Here is a 9,194-nt window from a genome sequence, read left to right as displayed (position 1 = left end):
GAATCCATCCTCAGAAAACTTCTTAACCTCAAGGTGTTTTTGGTTGAGTAACCCAAGCATACATAATCTAGATAATTACAATGTATGATACCACATTGGAGCTCTTTGGAATTCTTCATTTCTTTGGCATTTGATCTTTGATCTCTTTGAATTCACCACTTTGTTGTTTGGTTTTTGGTATCTTCAACTTTTTGAATTTCTTGGAATTTTTGATCTTCTAATTTCGTATTTGACTTTGATGCTCCAAAAATTCTTACAACTTTTCTTTTGTAATTCTCTCTTTTTTTTTTCATGTAACTCACTTTTTTCTTCACTCAATACCTACATGCTTAAGCAGGGGCACTCAACTTCAACCTTTATTGATTAATGATAACAATTTTCCTGGATACATTTCAAGTACACGATGCTAAACATATTGCATCCTTCGGGCTAAGCGAGGTTGTGTTTTTGTCTCATGATTTCACTAGAATAAGGGAGCCACAAATGCACTATAACGTATATAGGCTCAACTAAACATTTGGGTCCTCATGGAATCATCAAATATAATACTAGCATGATCCCTAATTGTTTTTACCAAAATATCTAAATTAGCCCTAGCAATTTAATGCAAAATTTTAAAATTGATCTAAATTTTAACTAAATGTAACCAACCCCCTACCCCACACTTAATTTATGCAATGTCCCCATTGCATATTATGCATGAATAAGAAACATAAAAATAAAGAGGGAATTGGAATAAACTCCCCTGGGATAGTAGTGGCGAGGCTGATCAGCTTCAATTTAGCTCCATCTTTGAATGACTTTAAACATGGGAACAGCTCATCCATGTCTTGGGTGTCATGTCGCGTGTGGTAGACTTGAAAATGACTCAAATATGTAGGATACAGCTCCTAGAAACCTCCAGCAATGATCCTCTATGAAAGAGTTGGATAAAACTGCAACGAACGTGCCCAAAACAACTCTGGAATCTGAAAAAATGATGATGGACTCGGCGAGTAAGTCGTGTACTCAGCGAGTATGTTGCTATCTTGCAGAGAAGTCGTGAATTTGTTCATGCACTCGCCGAGTAGGATATGTGCACTCGGCGAGTAGGCGCTGAGTTTTCCTTTCGACTGAAGTGCTGAATCGGGGTAATTCAGTGACTCTTTTTCTAATTACTTCAGTAATAAAGCACTCTACACTCCCAACTCTAACAAACTTAATGGAAAAGACTTCGCACTCTTAATTTAACATTCCTTACTTGAACCTTGACCCATAAGACTTCTAAATGTATCCTAACCTTCCAATCCTGAAAAAAAATGCAGACAAGAGTGAAAGCAACCAAAAGTCCTAACAAGAAATAAAATCATCCAAGTTTAACAAGTTGTCCAAATCCAACATCACGAAAATAAATTAAAAACACAAAAGAAACATTTTTCATTCTTCATCATCCATGTCGGCTCCTCCAGCTCCACGTCCTCCTCCTTCATTGACTTTCCTCATCCTTTCTTCCCAACTCATGATGTGGGGGTAGCCGGGTCCAGGTCTCGGTGCGATGTTCATTTGTTGGAAGAGATAGCCAAATGATTGATTGTTATAGTTAACTCCTCTTCCAATATCATCCAAGTAGCGCCGGTACTCAAGTTGATTCCATCCATCGTTCTCTTCTTCCACCGGAATAACCGGTGGGTCTTCCCGTACCCGCTCGCTTCTTTGCCTCACTCGCCTTCCCGGTTCCTCGGGGATAGCCGGCTCATCCGCATGAGGAATAGAAAAAGAATCACCAAACTTTTCCACAATCCTTGCCCTCCTATATAATGCGGTGTTGAACGGAGGGGGATAAATGACCGTCATCGCCCTTGACTCTTGCAAATCTAATACCCCAAATGACCTTGCAAGCCTCGTCACAAACATCCCTCCATTAATCTTGGAGTTCATCTTTTCCTTAACAGCCCCTTCAGCAAGATACTTGGCTATGCGATAGGGGAGATTGCAGAAAACATCAGGAGTAATAATACTCCAAAGATAAAAGATGTCAAGGGTCGGGACCTTGTCCCAGTCCTTTCGCATATTAATCGTGCTGGCAATGAACCGATGAATGAGACGGTGGATCGGTGAACGTATGTGACCCTCCTGTGCGGTAGATGGGATGTACACCCGGTTAGCAATAGTATTCCACCAGGTAGAAGCAACCACTCCCTCGGGGAGATCTTTGTGGCAATTCTCTAAAAAAACTTCAAAATCTTCATTCAACATAGTGCTTTGCTCATAGATTCCAAGCCTCCATGAAAATTCAGCCATGCTGCATTGTCGCAGCTCCCCACCAAGAGAAAAGGAAACTACATTGGGATTGTAGTACTCACTACCACCTCGGAATGAGATGGTAGCAAAAAACTCTCAACATAATTCAGCGTAGACTGGTTCTTGAATTTTGAAAAGTTGTAACCAACCATCACATATGATGGTTGAATCCCCCAAATTACATTCTTTCACCAAATATGGTGTTAGCTCTTCTTCCAAACCAACTTTCCCCATCCAATCCCAATCCACTGCATTGGGTAAATGAATCTCTTTCTGTTTTAAAGCCTCTAACTTGTTTTTGGCACGGGCTTGAGACGATTTGGATGTGATTTAGCGGAACGAGAGCCACGGGATGTCCCCTTGGCTTCCCCCTCTTGAAGACTGACCTCGTCTGGACATGGTACCTGCATGACAACATTAAGAAAGCACAAACAAACAACACCCAGTAATTAAAATTGAATAAAACAGATCTGTATAGCCTCCTACTCGCCGAGTTCATGTCCTACTCGGCGAGTAGGATGAACATAGGGACCAGAATCTGTCGAACACATATGGGTCACTTAAAACACCCAATTTTGCACAGGGGTTTGCTGTACTAAGTCCATTAACCACTAAACCAAAAGAAAATTCTCCTAACAACTCCTAATTTATGGTAAAACTAAAACCCTAGAATTTGAGGAAACCCCCAAATCCGAATTTAGATAAAATAGGGCAAATCAGTGATAAAGCTTGAACCTTTGATGAGTTTTTAAGTGTAAAGATCATACCCTTTCCCTTGAAAGTCGAGGATTAAGCCAAAAATCACAGAAATCGCTTGAAGGAGGCTGTGCACGGCGAGTGTGTGGGTAAAATGGGTAAAAACCCTTATTTCTCAGATTTTTATACCGTCTATGTAAGTTGGCTACTCGCCGAGTAGAAACGGGCTACTCGCCGAGTACAAATGCTTTTACGCGGTTTTTTTGGTTATTTAGGCAAGCACTCGCCGAGTACTCGTACCTACTCGGCGAGTAAAGCTTGCAGTTTGACAAAAATTGAATTTAATTAATTAATTTTTTTTTTAACCCACCACCCCACACTCTAGGCATTGCTTGCCCTCAAGCAATCATTTAGAACATATTTCCAGAAGAAGATGAATGAAAAAGATCCTAAGGAATTAAAAAAAAAATAATAAATAAATAATAAAGGAAAAAGAAATGCAAACTCTAAACTCGGGTTGCCTCCCGGAAGCGCTTCTTTTTAAGGAGTCATTAGCTGGACTCCTCCCATTCTACGTGGCTGCAATCCCTTCCAGCAACATCAACTCTTCCATGCCGTCATTCCTTGGAACTCCTTCTTCATACTTTTTGACTCTATGTCCATTGACCTTGAACGGGGTGCCATCTTTTGACAATAGCTCTATAGCACCATGTGGAAACACCTTCTTCACCAGAAAAGGACCATCCCATCTTGACTTGAGTTTGCCCGAGAAGAGTTTTAACCTTGAATTAAAGAGCAACACCTTTTGCCCTTCATGAAATTCTTTATTTTCCTTGATCCTCCTGTCATGCCAATTCTTAGTTTTCTCTTTATAGATCAAAGAACTAGTGTATGCATCATTTCTAAGTTCCTCAAGAGCATTCATTTGCATTAACCGGTTGTTCTTGAGCTCCTCCATGTTGAAGTTGCACATCTTTAAAGCCCAAAAAGCTTTATGCTCTATCTCCACCGGTAAATGACATTGCTTTCCATAAACTAAGCTATATGGTGTAGTACCAATAGGGGTTTTGAAAGCTGTACGGAAGGCCCAAAGTGCATCGTCTAGCTTATCCGACCATTCTTTTCGATTGCTCCCCACCGATTTCTCCAAGATTCTCTTTAAAGCTCGATTTGTCACTTCGGTTTGTCCACTAGTTTGTGGATGGTAGGATGTTGAAAATTTATGGGTTACCCCATATTTACTTAGCACCTTCTCTAGTTGATCATTGGCAAAATGAGTGCCTCGGTCACTTATGAGAGCTTTCGGGACCCCAAATCTTGAAAATAACTTCTTTAAAAACCTCACCACTACCCGACCGTCATTAGTGGGCAAGGCTTGTGCCTCCGCCCACTTGGATACATAATCCACCACCACCAATATGTATTTGTTGCCTTTGGATATGGGAAATGGTCCCATGAAATCGATCCCCCACACATCAAATACTTCGCACACTTGGATACTATGTTGTGGCATTTCATTTCGAGATGAAATGTTTCCCGCTCTTTGACATGCATCACATTCTTTGACAAATTGGGTTGCATCTTTAAAAATCGTGGGCCAGTAAAACCCAATGTCAAAGATCTTCTTAGCAGTGTAATGTGCTCCATGATGTCCACCCGTGGGCCCGCTATGACATTGCTCCAATATTTTCCAGCTTTCATTCCCGAACACGCATCTTCGTATGATTCCATCCGCGCAGCTTCGAAAAAGATATGGTTCATCCCAAAAGTAATACTTTATCTCGGAAAAGAATTTCTTCTTTTGTTGACTTGTGAGATCTTTTGGGAGGTAATTGCTAGCTAAGTAATTAGCTATATTTGCAAACCATGGTTCTTCTCCCGCAGTCACCATAATATATTCGTCCGGAAAATCATCTCCAACTCTATCTTCTTGCAATCGCGGGTTTTCAAGCCTTGACAAGTGGTCAGCTGCTACATTCTCCATTCCCTTTTTGTCGCGTATCTCTATGTCAAACTCTTGAAGAAGTAGAACCCATCGTATCAATCTTGGCTTGGCATCCTGTTTGGCAAACAAATACTTGATAGCAGAGTGGTCAGTAAAAACAGTTGTTTTAGATAAAATTAAATAAGGGCGGAATTTATCAAAAGCGTACACCACAGCTAATAATTCCTTTTCCGTGGTGGTGTAGTTTTCTTGGGCTGGATTTAAAGTCTTTCTAGCATAATATATGGGTTGGAAGTGCTTATCAACCCTTTGACCAAGGACAGCTCCTAATGCAAAATCACTAGCATCACACATTATTTCAAATGGTAAATTCCAATTTGGTGCAACAATGATCGGGGCATTAGTCAATTTTTCCTTTAAAAATTCAAATGCCTCTAAACACTCTTTAGTAAAATTAAATGGTGCATCTTTTAGGAGTAATTGTGTTAGAGGTCTAGTTATTTTAGAAAAATCTTTAATAAAACGCCGGTAAAAACCCGCGTGTCCTAGAAAACTTCTAATACCCTTCACATTAGTTGGTGGAGGTAATTTGGCAATGGTGTCAATCTTTGCCCGATCCACTTCAATTCCCGATTTGGAAACTTTGTGGCCCAAAACTATACCCTCCTTAACCATAAAGTGACATTTTTCCCAATTAAGGACTAAGTCGGTCTTTTCACACCTAGCAAGCATTAGGTCAAGATTTGTGAGACAATCATGGAAGGAAGAGCCAAAAACAGAAAAATCGTCCATAAAGACTTCCATGAATTTTTCCACCATGTCGTGGAATATGGCCGTCATGCACCTTTGAAATGTCGCGGGTGCATTGCATAGCCCAAAGGGCATGCGTCGATAAGCAAAAGTCCCACTTGGGCAAGTGAATGTGGTCTTTTCTTGGTCCAATGGGTCTATGGGTATTTGGAAATAACCCGGAAATCCGTCTAGGAAGCAATAATAACTATGGCCCGATAATCTTTCTAACATTTGATCAATAAAGGGTAAGGGGAAATGGTCTTTACGAGTGGCATTGTTTAGTTTTCGATAATCAATGCACACTCTCCAACCGGTTACCGTTCGTGTCGGAATAAGCTCATTCTTTTCGTTGGTTATAACTGTCATCCCTCCTTTCTTGGGCACCACTTGAACCGGACTCACCCACGGGCTGTCGGAAATGGAATATATAATCCCTGCATCTAAAAGCTTGACCACTTCTTTCTTGACCACCTCTTGCATATTTGGGTTTAGTCTTCTTTGGTGCTGCACAACCGGCTTTGCTCCTTCTTCCAGGTTAATCTTGTGTGAACAATAAGAGGGACTTATTCCCTTGATGTCGGTAATGCTCCATGCTATGGCCCGTTTTCGCTTCTTCAAAACTTGCACTAGTTCTTCCTTTTCAGAGTTGGAAAGGTCAGAGGCTATAATGACTGGCTTTTGATGGCCATCTTCAAGGAAGGCATACTCCAAATGTTCTGGTAACTTTTTGAGCTCAGTTTTTGGGTTCTGTTTGTTGTACTCGCCGAGTGTAGGTAAGGGACTCGGCGAGTTGGTAGCTGACTTTATGAATTCTGTTTTTTTCTCGCTTGGACTCGGCGAGTAGATCGGCCCTACTCGGTGAGTTGAAGTGTCAGATTGCCTCATCAACTCTTCAAACTCAGCTTCTTCCAGCAACCTCTCGATGTCCATTAAGTCTTTTTCTGCATCAAATTCTTCATCAAAAATTGTGAACTTGCTGGAATCTTCACTTATGCATTCCTCCAATAATTCATCAAGCATGTCAATTGAGAATGCCGTGTCGTCACTATTCCGTGCATACTTCATAGCTTGATCAACCCCAAATGTAACTGAATCTTCTCCTACCCGCAAAGTGAGCTTCGAGTCCCTCATGTCTACTATAGCACTTGCCGTGTTGAGGAAAGGTCTTCCAAGGATGATTGGGACTTGAGGATCCGCCTCCATGTCTAGAATTATGAAATCAGCGGGAAATACAAACTTGTCCACTTTGACCACTAAGTCTTCACATATTCCTCTTGGGAAAGTGATTGTCTTGTTAGCTAAATGAATCGCCATACGAATTGGTCTTGGTTCCGGGAGATCCAGCTTCTTGAAGAATGAATAAGGCATTAAATTCACACTTGCTCCTGAATCAGCCAAGGCATGAGTGGTGGCTAAATTGCCAAATTGGCAAGGTAAAGTTAAGCTCCCCGGGTCACCCTTCTTCTTTGGTAGTTTGTTGAGCATGGCGGCTGAGCAATTCTCATTGAGGACTACCTTCTTCACTTCCTCCATCTTCCTTCTATTAGTGAGAAGTTCCTTAAGGAACTTTGCATATTTGGGCATTTGTGCGACAGCTTCGATGAAGGGTATGTTGATTTGAAGAGCCTTTATATGATCTAGAAACTTCTGGTACTCCTCTTCCTGCTTCACTTTCTTAGCTCGGGCTGGGTATGGCAGTGGACTCGCCGAGTCCATATTCTGTACTCGGCGAGTAGAGCTGTCAGATTGAAGATTTTGATTTTCTGCTTCCTCCTTCTGGGATTCTTTGGGTGCTTCATTCTGAATAGGGGCTAGAGGAGTGATTATTTTCCCACTTCTTGTTGTGACTATGTTTATGTGCGCGCCTCGTGGGTTGTTTTCGGTTTTGCTAGGAAGTTCGCCCGGTGATCTTTGGTTTATTTGTTGAGCAAGTTGCCCTAGCTGCGTTTCTATGTTGTGGATAGATGCTTGGTGGTTTCTAAGCATGGTCCTTGTTTCTTGAATTGCAGCATCATGATCACTATGTCTTTTTTCTGAAGCAGCTACAAATTTGGTAAGCATTTCTTCCAAACTTGGTTTTCTTTCTTGTGATGGCTCCTCCTTTTGGTAAAAACCCCTTCCCTTTTGCTTGAACTTCTCCTCCTTAGCCTTCTTGTACTCGTCATAAGGGAGCCACTCTTTCTTTGGTCTACGCCAATCTTCATCATATCGGTCCCCACTTGAGTAACAAACTTGCACCTTTTTGTTGCCATTCTCATCCAAATCGCAGTCTCTAGTAAGGTGAGGGCCATTGCAATTTTCGCAACCCACCCGAATAGCATGTATCGTTTGGTCCATTTTATCCATCCTCCTATCCATGGTTTTTAGCATAGCCATAACTGCTGACAAGTCTTCTGAAGCTGCATAGGCGGCCCCCCTCGTCACATCATTTCTTGGATTGTGGTATTCTCTAGAATGCTTAGAGAATTCTTCAATTAGTTGCTTTATCACTGGAGGTGCCTTTTTCGTGAGTGGACCTTGCGAGTCAAGTAATTGCCTAGTGGTAACATTTACTCCATCATAGAAGATGGAGACTTCTTGTTGACTATTGAGGTCATGATGTGGGCAATTCCTTAGCAGGCTCTTGTACCTCTCCCACACTTCATATAGTGATTCTCCAGCTTGTTGTTCAAAGTTAGCTATGGCTTTCTTTAGCTTGGATATCTTGGATGGCGGGCAGAATTGATCAATGAACTCTTCTTTCATTTGGGCCCATGTAGTGATAGATCCTGGGGGCAATGACTTGAGCCAATCCTTGGCAGCACCCTTCAAAGTAACCGAAAGCATGCGAAGTAGCTGAGTTTCCCGAGGCACATTTGGAACATTGAAATAATCAGCTACATCATTGACTTCGTCCAAGTGTTTGTAAGCGTCTTCGTGGTCTTTGCCTGTGAAGGGGATCTCCTTAAGTAGAGCCAGGATGTGACCCTTGAGCTCAAAAGTAGCAGTAGCGGGGATTGCGGGTTGCACAAGTCCCGGTCCGGTATCATCGCGTATCCTCTTCTTCCATTCCCCCATGGGGACTTCATCAATGTTAGCCATGAGAATAGCTAATTCGTCGTCGGAATCGGAAACGTGACCGAATGTAGGGTCTTCTTCTTCCTCGGTCTCGTACTCGGCGTCTTCTTTAGTAGGGTCTTCGATTGTCAAAGAGGCGCTGGATGCTCCTGATTTGCTGCTCTTATCCTTGCTGAAAACGAACTTTAGGTTCTTTAGTGGCGAATTCCTTGAAGAAGCGGATTCTCCAACGGATTTTCCTTTGTTCTTCCTTAGGGCGGATTCCGGATCGTCTAGAGGAGGGATCAAAGGTGTATCAGATCCTCGGTTCATGAAACAACTGCAAATAAAACAAGAAAAACATGTAAAAAGAACAAAAATGAAATAAAAGCTAAAACTGTGAACAGTGATTGACTCGCCGAGTTTCGTCGAGTGCACTCGGCGA

General features: G+C 41.9%; 1 non-coding gene across 1 annotated transcript; it reads left to right on the top strand.

The window, feature by feature from the left end:
- Positions 1–8,303: 8,303 nt before the first annotated feature.
- LOC145110328 (small nucleolar RNA R71) lies at positions 8,304–8,410 on the top strand. The gene has a single exon (XR_013709710.1). It is a non-coding gene; the product is annotated as a small nucleolar RNA R71 (small nucleolar RNA).
- Positions 8,411–9,194: the final 784 nt, after the last annotated feature.

Source organism: Lactuca virosa, chromosome 4 (genome assembly GCF_052849685.1).
Source record: "Lactuca virosa cultivar CGN04683 chromosome 4, Lactuca_virosa_CGN04683_v6, whole genome shotgun sequence".
In the NCBI taxonomy this organism is placed as follows: domain Eukaryota; kingdom Viridiplantae; phylum Streptophyta; class Magnoliopsida; order Asterales; family Asteraceae; genus Lactuca; species Lactuca virosa.
The sequence above is the reverse complement of the archived record's forward strand: the minus strand, read 5'-3'. Positions and strand labels throughout refer to the sequence as shown.